A 14,784-nucleotide genomic window follows, 5' to 3' on the forward strand; every position below is an offset into this window, starting at 1 on the left:
CATCCAGCCAGCTCGATCTCTAGTCAGTTCCCTAGCCTCACAGACTTCCAAACCTCTCTTCCTCAGACACTCATCCACAATGTCTCTCCACCTTCTCCTTAGCCTACCTTGCCTCCTCCCTTCTTCAAATTCGCTCAGGTATACCTTTTTCACCATGCTATTGTTATCCATTCTTTCCACATGACCATACCATCTCAGGACACTCTCTTCGATTCTGGTGTCCACCGACTTCCTCACTCCACACCTTTCACGTATCACATTATTTCGTATCCTATCCACCCTCTGTAATCCACATACATTCTTCAGCAGTTCCATCTCCACTGCTCTTACTCTTGACTTTTCATTTCCATTCCACACCATAGCCTCATATCCATATGTTAAAGTTGGCACTAACACTCCCTCATGTAAGCCTCGTGCAGCAGCAACACTCAAGGCTTTTTTTCTTATCAAGGCCTTCATTGCATCAGCTACTTTTCTTCCTTGTGTCACTCTACTTTTAACTTCTTTTTCACATTTTCTTCTCTTTTCTATCACTGTACCCAAGTATTTGAACTCTCTCACCAATTCCAGTCTCTCTCCATTTACTGTGACATCACACTGGGAGTCACCTTCTCACTCAATAACCATCACTTTACTCTTCTCTACATTTACTCTCAAGGCATGACGCTCACAGACATCAGCAAAACTCTCCACTAGCCTACCAAGTTCTTGTTCGGTACTCGCAAGCAGTACTGCATCATCAGCATACAACAAATTTGAAATATTCCATCTATCACCATTCATTACCAGCGCCATCCCTCTCTCCATTACTCGTGTTTTTACTTCTCTCATCACCCCATCCATATATATATTGAACACCCATGGGGACATCACACCCACACCGATCGTGAACCATTCACTTAGATGCCCATTAACCCTTACACATGCTTCGTACCATGATAAAAAACTCTTGACAGCACCTAGCAGCTTACCATCTACACCATACATGAGCAAAACTTTCCACAATCCCTCTCTGTCTACTTTGTTTTATGCATTTTGCAGATCCATGAATGCCATAAACACCTCATGGTCCTTCTCACAAGCGTTTTCTGCTATCTGTCTCACTGCAAATACTTGATCCACACATCCTCTGCCACTCCTAAAGCCACCCTGTTCATCATCACTCACTAGAACTTCTGATATCTTACTTTCTCTATAATAATAATAATAATCTATCTATCTATCTATTGCCAGACGCCTCAGTCCCGTTTGGGGTGGCCACAAACAAATCGCCTCCAAGTCGCCCTGTCCCCCGCCATTTCACTCCCCTGCTCCCAACTCACACCCCCCTCTCTCATATACCTCTCCACCCCATCCCTCCATCTCATCCTCGGCCTCCCCCTCCCTCTTTCCCCCTCCACCTCACTCACATACACTCTCTTCGTCAGTCTTTCACCCTCCATCCTCTCCACATGGCCAAACCACCTCAGTATGTTCCTCATAACGCTTCCTATCACATCCACATCAATACCACAACGCTCCTTTATATCCTCATTCGTCAGCCTGTCTCTCCATGTGACTCCACAGGCTCCTCTTAAATAACTCATTTCCACTGCTCTCACTCTTGACTTGTGTCAATGATGATGATAATAATAATAATAATAATAATAATAATAATAATAATAATAATAATAATAATAATAATAATAATAATAATAATAATAATAATAATAATAATAATAATAATAATAATAATAATAATAATGAATGCAATAACAGCATTATTAACCTTTTCTGCCAATGCCTCTCCATTCATGACCTTTGAGAAATTAGCTCCACCTTTCTTTCAATAAAAACACGTACTTAATTTCCCACAAATAAATAAGTAACGGCAACATGCACTAAAAAAAAGAAAATGTAGTAAAGGAAGTGAAATGAAGGGAGGGGGTCAATTCTGCAACTCACAGGGCAAGGCGGAAAGAAAAATATATGTGGGAACGGAAAATGGTATCGTGAGTTTTATCTTCCCAGTCCCTCGTGTTCACTGTTATTGTCGTGTTCTTGTGTTTTCCCTGTGTTCTTCGCAAGGTCGTTAGAGGCCGAGAGAGAGATAGAGATAGAGATAGAGATAGATAGATAGATAGATAGATAGAGAGAGAGAGAGAGAGAGAGAGAGAGAGAGAGAGAGAGAGAGAGAGAGAGAGAGAGAGAGAGAGAGAGAGAGAGAGAGAGAGAGAGAGAGGATGGGGTGAAAGGAGTAAAGGGGTAGAATATTGAACCTGAAGCCCAATCCTCCTACAAAGAGACCGACTGAGATGGCTAGAAATTTGATATGAAAGGCCAACACAGACACAGACAGACAAACTAATGTACAGACAGACGGGCAGACGAATAGAAGAAATACAGAAAATGGCAGAACAACGGACAACATACTTAGGTAAAAATTTAGTACTAAAACGTAACAAACATACAAACGTAAATAAACACAGACAAACACACACACGTAACAGGCACACATACATAAATACAGAGACAAACACACTGACGTAGCTAAGGAGACACATTAGCCAGACAAAATGACAGACAGACAGACATCAAAAGTAAAAGTTTAATATAAAATAACCATCCCTACCGGAAGAGAGCCATCGATTACATTAAAAAACGATGAGTGAGTATATATCATGGAAGGTAATGATGTGGGATGGGTAGGCGGTTATAGTGAATTGATAATAAAGAGGTGAGAGAGAGAGAGAGAGAGAGAGAGAGAGAGAGAGAGAGAGAGAGAGAGAGAGAGAGAGAGAGAGAGAAGGAAATAGCGCAGGAAGAAGGAAATGATACTGCATACCAATGAGAGAAATGGAGAATGATAACAGTAAGGAGCAGAGAAGTAGGAAGTGAAGGAAAGAAAGAGGAAACGATGGAGAAATGAAGGAAGGGGAAGAGAAATAAATGAAGGGAAGGGGAAATGAAGGAAGGGAGAGACAAAAGAAGAGACGGATGCGGGAAAGACAAAGAAGTGAAGGAGAAGAGAAGGAAGGGAAAGAAAAATGGAGGATGTACAAAAGAGGAGGAGGCAGGGAAGCAGAGGGCGAGAAAGGGAAGGAGAGAAATATGAAAGGATGGAGACGAGGAGGAGGTCAAAATGAAAAACAAGAGGAGGGAGAGAAAGGTGAGAAGAAGAGAAACAATGAACTGAAGAAGGTTTTGAATTAGAGCTAGGAGAAAATGGGGAAGAAACAGAGAGGGAAAAACGTAGAGGTTGATATGTCAGAGTATGATAGATATAAAAAGAAGAAACAGTAGGAAAAGGAGAAATTACCGAAGAAAAGGAGCACTGAAAAAAATGAAGGAATGGGAAAACATGAAAGGAACACAGTAATAATAATAATAATAATAATAATAATAATAGTAGTAGTAGTAGTAGTAACGGGGAAAATGATACGAAAAATCCAAATACGCGTCTCAAGGACAGAAGTACACACACACACACGACATCACATTCCCTTCATACTTTCGCACATTTTCACGTAATTTGTCATTCTCTCTCTCTCTCTCTCCCTCTCGCTCTCTCTTATTCCTCCCTCCCCTTCCTCATGTCTCCTACTCTATTCCTCGACTTTCTTCTTTCCTTCCCTCATTATTCCCTCTCCCCTCCCTCTTTTTCCTCTCCTCCTTTCCTTAGTCTCTTCCTCCCCACCTTCTCTTCCCTCACCAAATTCATGTTGAAAAGTGAGTGAAGAAAAAAATTCTGAAGACAAAAGCAACCTTTCTTGTTCATCCGACTGTCACGTTCCCTGCGACCTCTCTCCATCACCGCCACCAATTTTCCTCTTTAACATTATCACCACCACCATCACCATTACACCATCACCCTTACTACTACCTCCACCATCACCATCACTCAGTCATTTTCAGTATTACCAGTATTGCCATTCATATTACCGTTATCATTACAATCATCTTCGTTCTTACCATCACAAGCATCAGTACCTTCACCACCATCATCATTATCACATTCATCTCCAATTTTGCCATCATCATCACTTCCATCATCACAGTCATGTTCAGTAGTACCATCACCATCATCAATCTCTCCTCCACGACAATTACAGCAATCTCCAAACTTACCACCATAATCACCATCACCCATCACTTTCGCATTCACTATCACTCTTACCTTCACAGTCATCTCTAACACAGGTGATGAAACCATGATCACCAAGCACCGCCACTATCACCTATTACTATTACCGGTAAAGTGATTTCGAATATTATAATTATCTTCATAATCACCTGCCTCTATCACCATCACAGTTATCTCTACCGTTACCGTCAGCGTCACCACTACCTTTGCTGACAATGATAAGTAATTAGTTTCAGCTAGCATGGAATTTTAAAGCTAAAACAATGTTTTTTTGAAAATTTTCACCCACAATTCTATCGGAAAGGACTAGTTTCGACGACAATTTCTACATTTCTCCCCTCCCTATTCTCTGAGCACGTTCAACACATACACACACACACACACACACACACACACACACACACACACACACACACACACACACACAAGGTAGGCTAATATGGAATTCTAACAAAACCTAACAACTCTGCCTAACCTACACGTTACCTGGATACCCTTGCTACTGCTGACGGATAATCGATTGAATGTCCAGAGCACGGGCTTGCCATGGGGAAATTAATCTACCTGTCACTCCCAAGAACACACATTGCTGACTTGCTGGAGTGATTGCTTGCATCCCGGAGCATGCTAGCTCTGACTGGCCGAAACACAACGACTACCAGTCCCTATTACCGTCACTATTACTGTTATCACCGTCATCATTACCACCAACGTCACCACTACAGCTTCCGCCTTCCCTTGCATCATCTTTATCCCTCCTAATCACCATACAATCACCACAGTTAGAATATTATCATCATTAACACTATTTTCCGGCTAACATCATTATTAGCACCTTATCATCCTATCCTTATCACCAGTTTAATGAGGACACAATCACTATCTGGTATTAGTCCACTTTTACTCGTAGACAATGTGAGTCAAGGGTACTAGCCCCCCTCTACTCGATGCAGTCTTCTCTTTCTTTCGCTTTTTGGGAATTAGTCACCCATCTCTCTCTCTCTCTCTCGCTCTCTCTCTCTCTCTCTTTCTGTGTGTGTGTGTGTGTGTGTGTGTGTGTGTGTGTGTGTGGACATAAAGATGAGCTGGAGGTTAATCAAAGGTTATCCTTGGAAACAGTTAGCTCTACACAAAACGTGCATTCGTATGTACACACATACACAAACCCTGACCAGTGAATATACGAGCACAAAAGAGATAACACACACACACACACACACACACACACACACACACACACACACACACACACACACACACACACAATTATTCTTTAATCTACCAACTGTCTGTCATTAAGGTCCAGGAACAGGAAAAAATGTACGCACAGAAGTATGACAACATTCACCAGGGTATCCAGAATATAAAAAACTGCATTCACTGTCTGGGAAAACTGCCAAGAGAAATACCTTTACTAACAAATTTTCTACGACAAAGATAAAATAAATCGTTTGAAGGTATTCACAGTGATACTGTCAAAGTAGAGAAGGGATAACCTACTGCTACCTGTCCAAAAATGTGTATCACGTACAGCAGTTATATCCCATTGGATCCCAGGGGTGCTGGGCGAGGCATTGCGCTGGGAGGGTACTAAGCGTACCGCCCTCCGCCTATCGACTCATGGTCGCGAAGCTCATAGGTCCCTACCCGGGGATTCCCTACTTTATAAAGACTTGAAAAATCCCAGTTCTGTCCAATACTCGGGACACTGGGCTCCACTGGGATATACCGGTATATTTTTAAGCTATTTTTTTCACTTTAGCTATCTGTCTCTCTATTTATCTATGTATCTATCGTGCAACCACTAAGTTTTCCAGCTATATATCTTTCGTTTAATCCATGCCGGAAACTCCAGACGATTTTATTCATGTTAGTTATGTCTTTACTTCTCAAAGGGTCAGACCCTCCCTGATTTACCCATTGAAGGGGTGGTGTCATGTTTTGCTAATCAACTCGGATGTATTCAGTACCATTTTGTTAAGGATAGGGAAAACTTTAGTGGTTAATCTATATCAGTGGTGCTAGAGAGGGACGCCTTCACGTGGTGGCACCGATTTGAATGAATGGTGGAGCTGCCCGATTAAACAAATATCCCCCTTCTTCCTCTCTATCCTCCGAAAATAGGATAATGGGTTACAAGAGGGGCAACTTCAGTCTGCAGTCCACTAGGTTCAACATCCAGATGAACCTGAGGCTATAAAATAAGGAACAAAAGCCACTGATCTGTCTGTCCATCTATCGAACTATCTATCTTCCTAACCAGGTCATAGATCCGGTCATCGATATAGTCATCACCTTGACATCAGTACCACTAATAGGTGTTTTTTCTCCTCTCCAACGAAACATAAAAAGAACTGTCCACTGAATCTCTGACAGCCACGTGGTACATTACTTACGGGGAGGCACCGAGGTTACCACACTGATTCACTCACAATGATCTGAAGTTCCGCTCGCCAGGTGTCTTTGTGGCTGATGTAATGGAAGTTTTTACTTTCATCAGAAACTCTTTTCCCCCGGCAGTATCGATCCTAAATATTTTAAAGGCTACATTTACTCGTCTGGAGATGACGTTATTATATAGAGAAGAAAAAAGATAGAATGGAAATAACCCTATTATCTATTGATCTCTTGCTTGACGTAGCATCTTGTGAAGAGTGGCCCAGGTAAAGAGACCAGTGGGCAGTTTTTGTCCCTAATCAGTAGGAACATTTCCTTTCAAGACATAACACCCTACCTGGTTAAACTACGCCACTTCTACGACTTGAATGGCAAGACGTGTCAATATGTCTTCTCGGGTGTTTGTCAAGTCAACCTACTAGTCTGTCAACACTTGACCATCATCGGAGCTGAGGGGGGATTGGTGTATTCGTCAGGTCAGAAAAAATACAGTATACCTTACCGCATACCTCCTTCCGTTCTCAGTCTTGTGCTTCTCCCAAGTAACATTTCACTGTACCCTGCACCAACCCTCCACCTTTCTCTTGACCTGTCTTTTCATTCCAACACTACACTGCTAGTCACTTAACCGATCTCTTCCTCCATTCACTTCATAAGGTTACATAAACGAATGCCTGAAATGAATAAGAAATCTATACTCACCTAATATATACTCACACACATATAAAAAGTACTCATGGTAGAAAATAGACTTTTGAAGTTAATGGCGTGCCTGGGCTCAAAAAATAACAATTGTCTTTTAAGAAATACCTTTGTTGAAAAAAATAGTCATCTGACCTCAAAATGTCGTCTCAATTTCTCCTTCACATACTTTTTTTTTTCTTTTTTTCTTTTTTAAGGGGGAGGGGAAAGACGCAAGATGGAGAGGTAAATAATTGGAGGGGGAGATGGTAGAGGGAGGATGGCTGAAAGACGAAAGATGGAGGGTAGGATGGTGGAGAGAGGGATGGTAGGAGGAGAGAGGGATAGTAGGAGGCGAGAGGGATGGCAGGGTGAGGGAGGGATGTTTGAAGGAAGGAGGGATGTTTGAAAGACGGAAGGTTGTCTGAAGGATGGAGGGAAAGTAGCAAGAGGGAAATATAGTGAATATAAGGAGAGATGGTGAAGGAAAAGAGAGATGGTATAAAGGGTGAGCAAAAGTGTGGGAGAGAAAAAGAAAAGAAAGAGATGTGGAAGAGGGAGAGGGGAAGAACCAAGGCAGAAAGAGAGGAGGAGGGGAGAAATGGAAGAGAGAGAAGTGAAGGAGGAGTGGAGAGCAGGTATGATAAGGGGAGGGGAGGGGTGAAAAGGGGGAGGAATGTGAGAGTTACGTAAGGAAGGAAGAGGGGAGAGGAAGGATGGGAGGGGGGGACAGGGAGAGTTGTCAGCAGGGTGAATGAGTGGAACAGGGGACGGGGAGAGAGGGGACAGGTAGTTTAAGGGAATGAAGGTGGGGGTAGTTGTAGAGGGGAGTAAGACGGGTGGAGAGACAAGGATAAGGGAGGGAGGGACGAAAAGGAAAGTGAAAGGGAGGATACAGAAGTGGAGAAGGGAGGCAGAGACGGAGATGGAAGGCGGTAAGGAAGGATGAATAACAACAAGAACAAATATGAAAGGCAGAGGAAGGGAAGGGCACTGGAGGGAGGAACGAGTGAGTGAGGGAGAAACGGGAGAGAAAAAGAGAAAGGGCGTGGCAGTGGAAGGGATGAGTCAGAAATGAAAGGAATAGATAAAAACATAACGAAAGACAAATCACCAAAAAGATTGCGCAAACGCTGAATAATGACCAAAAGGGGGAAATAATGGAGTGGGAAGGGGGTGCTGGTGGTCATGGTGGATGGGGGGTAAGAGATGGGGGGCATGGGGGAATGATGGAAGAGGGAGGTGAATGATGAGGGGTGGGACAAATCCTCTATATACCATGTGTAAAAAAAAAAAAAATCAAGCAGGTGGAAAAAAAACAAAGAACTTAAAGTGGCCCGTAACATGATTTGCGTGCTCGGTCCGGTTCCTCCTGGCCATACAACAGACCTTTCCCTGGACCCTTCCACCGCAGAGAGAGAGAGAGAGAGAGAGAGAGAGAGAAGGGGGGGGCAAGCAGACAGACATACGCGTACATGCAAATTTTGTGTGTGTGTGTGTGTGTGTGTGTGTGTGTGTGTGTGTGTGTGTGTGTGTGTGTGTGTGTGTGTGTGTGTGTGTGTGTGTGTGTGTGTGTGTGTGTGTGGACCGAACAGACCTTATGATCTCTCTGGGTAGAGTGACCTTTGTACTGCGAAAACAACTTACTTTCTAATTACAAAAGCATGAGAGAGAGAGAGAGAGAGAGAGAGAGAGAGAGAGAGAGAGAGAGAGAGAGAGAGAGAGAGAGAGAGAGAGAGAAATAATATAAGTGGCAAGATAACAGTCATAGAAAAATAGTACATAAAATTACTGAAGAACTTATTTCCAGGTCATCTAGAGAGAGAGAAAGAATGTAAATGAGAGTCATCAAGTAAAAGATTATGTTTAATATACTGGATAAGAAACGCAACCAGGTGAGAAAATTTAATCCAAAATAACGTTACGGGTTGGAAACTCAACATAATTATCACTTCAAAGTAATGTGTTTCGATAAGACATACGAAGGAAAGGCAATTCTCTATTTCTGATAAATAATAACATAAATATATAGATAAACATATTAACAGATACATAGGTAGATAGGTATAGTGATGCATGGATAGATCGATAGACAGATGGGTTGACAGATATAAGGAGAGAAAAAAGATTGGCAAACAGACAGAGACTGACAGACAGATAGATAAATGGACCTCAGGAGACGGAGAAAGTGTCAAAGCCTCCTTATGGGAATGAGCCGGACAGTTCACAAGAAATATTTACACTCAAAATCTGTCTGAAAAAACGACAATAAAAAGCCTAAAACACAACATACCAGGAAATATATAACGCAATAAAATTATTCATGATGAAGTAGCGAATTTTAACATTTTGCATACACACAAGTAAATGTGTGTGTGTGTGTGTGTGTGTGTGTGTGTGTGTGTGTGTGTGTGTGTGTGTGTGTGTGTGTGTGTGTGTGTGTGTGTGTGTGTGTGTGTGTGTGTGTGTGTGTGTGTGTGTGTGTGTGTGTGTGTGTGTGTGTGTAACAGTGATGTACAGATGCGATTCATAATCCCCTCAACCTCACTTAACCCCCTCCATCCGAGAATTTTTTTGTTTTGTTTTGTTTACACTTCATGCTACCACTAAACGATCTTGCTCAGGCTGAGTCATTAAATTTAAGATGTCAGTTAACGGAAGTAATAACAGCATTTATATAACCCCTCCACATGAAAAATTCTGAAAAGTCAACAAAGTCGTATGAAGGTAGCAGCAACAAAATAGCAGTAACAAAAAAGGAAAAAAAGTCATTGAGCTAGGGTTAATATTACTAATTAGAGAGATCTCATTTGGTTTCGACACCATTTCGAGACAAGAGGTCGTATTCTTTACCGATGTGGAGATGCCGTAACACAGCTTCGTCGGTGATTTAGTTTGCATATGACAAATGCATTCACTTTATTAGTCCCCCTTAATTCAATTTTTATTTATTTATTCGTTCACTTTAGTTCTCGCCCTCTCCAAACGGCTTCATTTAGCTTCTGGTAAAATAATATTTTCGACCTGGCAGGTTTAGATTTAGCCTTCATTAGCTCCTTCAGCAAAACATTTATTTCCTAAGTAATACATAAATCGCGAGAATGACCTTTTAATGCGTACTCGTAGCGAAAGAGCTAAAGCAAACCACAGTATGATGATATAACAAAAGGTATACGAACATGCCAGAGATTATGAAAGTATAGTATGTTAAATCGCCATGAAGAAGATGTTGTGTAGTTTCCTGTCAGCTCGAATAAAGTATCGTCAAGGACCTATCGACTGAAACTACGTGGCAAACATTGTATAGCAGCGGTATACTGGTTTACCAAATTCTACATCGGAGTGGGTCAAGGTGAGTGTTTGAGGTCTTTTTACACATTCTCTCTCTATCTCTGTCTCTCTCAATGTCTTCGTACCTAATTCATCCACTCCTGCTTAGTTTATTGCTATTTAGTCAGACATTGTTTTCCCATTTCCAACAACACTTTGTCTTTACTTTCATCTTGTTTTTTTAATACCCTAATACTTTCATTCGCTTGTCTGTATTTTCTCTTTATCATGTTTCCTTGTTTCCCCTTCATTTTCTTGTTCTCTTACTCAGCATTCAGTTTGTGCCTTTTTTTTTTTTTTTTCAGCTTTCTCTCTCACAGTAGTCTCTCTCTCGTTGCGTTACGATTCCCATTTAATTTCAGTATCCTTATTACATCTGGCTTCTACATTTTTGTGGACATTAGTTTTTCCTCTCCACTATCTCTGTTTTATATTCCTTTTCTTACTGTCTTCCTTACTTAGCTGCTTCCTGTTCGTCTTTCCTTTTTATTTACCGTATCTCCTTCTTCACTTCCTATTAATTATTCTTTTCAATTTCCTTCTCATGGTCACGATCTCTAGTATTTTATTCCAGGTAACTCCGAATGATTTTTGTTAACCGAGAGTTAGTAATTGGAACCACAGCGTTAGTATCTTCATTTCGTCAAAAATGTGTCGATTGTCATTTGCCCCCTTAAAAAAAAAAAAAATCATTAATTCCGTCCTGCTTTTTCTTTCTCTGTCATTAACAACTTCCTCTCATTTCGTCCACTGTTTCGTCTTTCTCAGAGTGTTTTATTATTATTTTTTTTTTTACTGTTTTTCAGGTAAGCTATTTTTCTTCTTTGTTTTGCTGTCAAATTCTCTTCTATTGCAGTGTCCATTCCTCGTTCTTTTCTTCTTCCTTTTTTTTTTTTTTTTTTTTGCCTGTCTTCTATCTGCAGTCAAGACATTCCGTACGATGGTGCATATTCTTTTTTCCTCGACAGAGCCAAAAGAGATCTTTCACAGCGAAAGGGTGACAAACGATATCCATTAATTCATTTAGTAATAAGACCTCCTATATGGTGCATTATTGCTATTATCAGATGGTTTTATTTAGCTTAGGGAGACCGCTCAGACAGACGTGGTTGGGAGAGACATCCAATTAAAAAATGTGTTTCATTATGAATATTTGCAACTAACACTAGGTTTTATTTACCTTAAGGCACACCACTCGGAGCAAAAAGGTAAACAACTTCCTCTGCACTCTCAAGCCATTCTCTGACCTCTCCTATCGTCCTAGTTTTGTTCTCTACGCCCCTCTTCCCCATCACTCACGCACCTCCCTTTACCTTCATCCCATTGCAAGCACCTTTTTTTCAACCCTTCCTCTTCCCACCTTCCCCACATATCTCACTTCTTTTTTGCCTTTTACCCCCCACTCTTGCTTTTAAGTGTGGAGACCTTGCGACCCCTGGCAACGAGGAGGCTGAGGCGTGGCGGAGTATATAAAGAGCGACACCCCTTTCGTCTGCGTCACACACTTATCTCCCGACGTCATGGTAAGAGGGCACGTCACCTTTATTTATTTTTTTTTATGTGTGAGGTTGTGAAATGATATGTTTTTAGAACGTGGGGATTATATAATGAGATAATTCCAGGATGTAAATACGGTAATGGTTCATTAATGGCCATCTCTGGAAAACAAAAATACCATAGTGAAAGGAATGTCTGAAGTCACGGAACACAAATTACAATTTTAAAACATTGCATCACACGCAGGATCATCAGGAAGTGGTTACATGAAAAGTAGGACACACACACACACACACACACACACACACACACACACACACACACACACACACACACACACACACACAAAACCAACTAGTCATCAAGGATGCATGGTGACATTCGTGACATTCCACAAAACACTGCCATCTGAAAATATATCAGTGGTTATCCAGCTGGGTCTGTATTTGCCTGTATTTTCACTATGACGACTGTTCATGTGGAAGAGTGGCTTGGAAGTGTGGGAGGGAGTCGTGAGGTGTTCTAGTGACGCGTAAGGAGAAAGGGTATCATGGAGTGGAGGGAATGTTAATGAGTTGCATAGGAGAAAGCTGGAGGCTTTGTTACCGAGGCTTGTGTGTGTGTGTGTGTGTGTGTGTGTGTGTGTGTGTGTGTGTGTGTGTGTGTGTGTGTGTGTGTGTGTGTGTGTGTGTGTGTGTGTGTGTGTGTGTGTGTGTGTGTGTGTGTGTGTGTGTGTGTGTGTGTGAATCATAATGAGCAAATCAGTAACCAGTGGAACTTAATATTCACTGATATGCGAGCATGTATTATATGATTGTAGTCTTAACCCATTCAGATGTGGTGTCTTACATGGGAAATTTACTCTGCCTGACGCTTAATTAAGGCTTCTCAGTGACCTAATGGACGGACGCTAGGTCAATTTTACATCATCATTTTCTGAGAGTTTATAGTTATGAGATGTTCGTATCTAACGAGTATCCGAAAATAATGCTTTCGTGATTAAAAGTTACGGGACCAGTTTTTAAAAGTGTCATTTGGTCATTTGGTCCGCACCTACTTCCTTTCAGCAGCTTAGCACTTTGAATGTTCGTTACTGAGAATTTTATGTACATTAGAGTAAACTGTAAACCTGGGCTGATTCTTATTTCTGTCGTCCGTAGCTATGAACGTGCGTGGTTTTGGAATATCCTAATTTTCTTGCGCATTTAATTTAGCAGGGTTCGTAAACAGTCAGGGTAATGATTCTGAGTATCCATAATTGTACACTTTCGTAGTTAGAGATGTCCTATGTATCCTGACCCATCCATTGCTTGAGATGTCCACAATTTACGATGTCTGTACCTAAAGATGTTACTATATTGAGATGCTCGCGGCTTGACAGTAAAAGGTAATGTCCCCAATGCTGAGTAAAAATAGCTTGTGATGTCTGTATCTTGCAATGTCCGTATCTTGCCATGACTGCAGCTTGAGAGTTTCGCAATACTGGGCTATCTGTAGCTTTAGCAGTCCGTGATATTTTAAGTCAGTCATAAATTGTGATGTCCGTAACTTGGCATGTCCGTAGACTTCCGTGTCCATAATATTTTGACCTATCCTTAGCTTCAAACGTACGTGATTTAGGACGTCCGTGAACCAAGGGGTCTGCTGCCTTGAGAAAGGATCGTTAATTGCAACGCTCTTGCTCCAGGGCGTCCTTGCGTTTCTGCCAAAATGATCAGGGATGTCCGTATTTTGTGGAGTTCCTTGTTCTGCTTGGCCAAAGATTTAATACTCCTGCTGAGAATCCGTTTTAAGAGTCATTTGTCCGTGATCCAACCAATGCAAAATTTAAGGCGTCCGTGATTACAGTACTTGTGGCTTGGGATACTTGTAGGTTTGAGCGTCCATGGTTAGGGGATCCACCACATTTGTGGTCAGGGTTTCATATTTGTGAGTACGTGGGAAAAACTTTCACCGACGTATTCCCAGCGTATCATGAAAAACGCAATTGCAGGAGTCCGCCCCTTTTCATCTCCCGTCCTTGTACAGGCGCAGAGAGGTGACATTCCCGGTGCATAACGTTTGTGGTTTAAATAGCCTTGTAGCCTCTAAGAACACAGGAGGAAAGGAGATTGTACGTCTTATGTTCATATTCTTAGTACTTAGTCTCTTATCCTCATCGGTTAAGGAAGCTCCCTAGCACTTTTTCCTAATTTGCTTATTACACTTTACTGTTCATCTCCATGTTACATAAATCATTCTGATATTGCAATACACTGCACAGATAACCCACAAAAAGATACACCCAGCCTTATCAGAATTTAAATCGCTAAGGAACAGGTGTTAGGGATACGGACCTCAATAGCGAACGAGAAGGCAAGTCCCTTATTTATGACTCAGGTCTATAGAACGACAATGTTTATCCTATATGATCACACCGCGCCGAATGCCCACTTCACCTGCACATGGGAAATTGGATGGTGATGATGATGATGATGGTGGTGGTGGTGGTTCCAGGCGTCCGTAACTTGTCCGTGGTGCGTGCATGATGTCCGTGATACCGAGCAGCGGCAGGAATCTGGGTCATCCATGAATATATTGTCTTCACACGACACTAACAAGCACGGCATTTTTATATCATTCTTGAGTCTCCAGTCGATTTTTTATTCAGGTCAGGTTTTTGTTGGTTTTATTCAGATCAGGACAGACTCTTCGAACTGAGGGGGTTTGATACAGCTTTCACGAACCACTGATGCTAGAAGTTTTCACAAAATCTA

Source organism: Coenobita brevimanus, chromosome 50 (genome assembly GCF_032717465.1).
Source record: "Coenobita brevimanus isolate Jiangsu-jjx chromosome 50, ASM3271746v2, whole genome shotgun sequence".
Classification (NCBI taxonomy): Eukaryota; Metazoa; Arthropoda; class Malacostraca; order Decapoda; family Coenobitidae; genus Coenobita; species Coenobita brevimanus.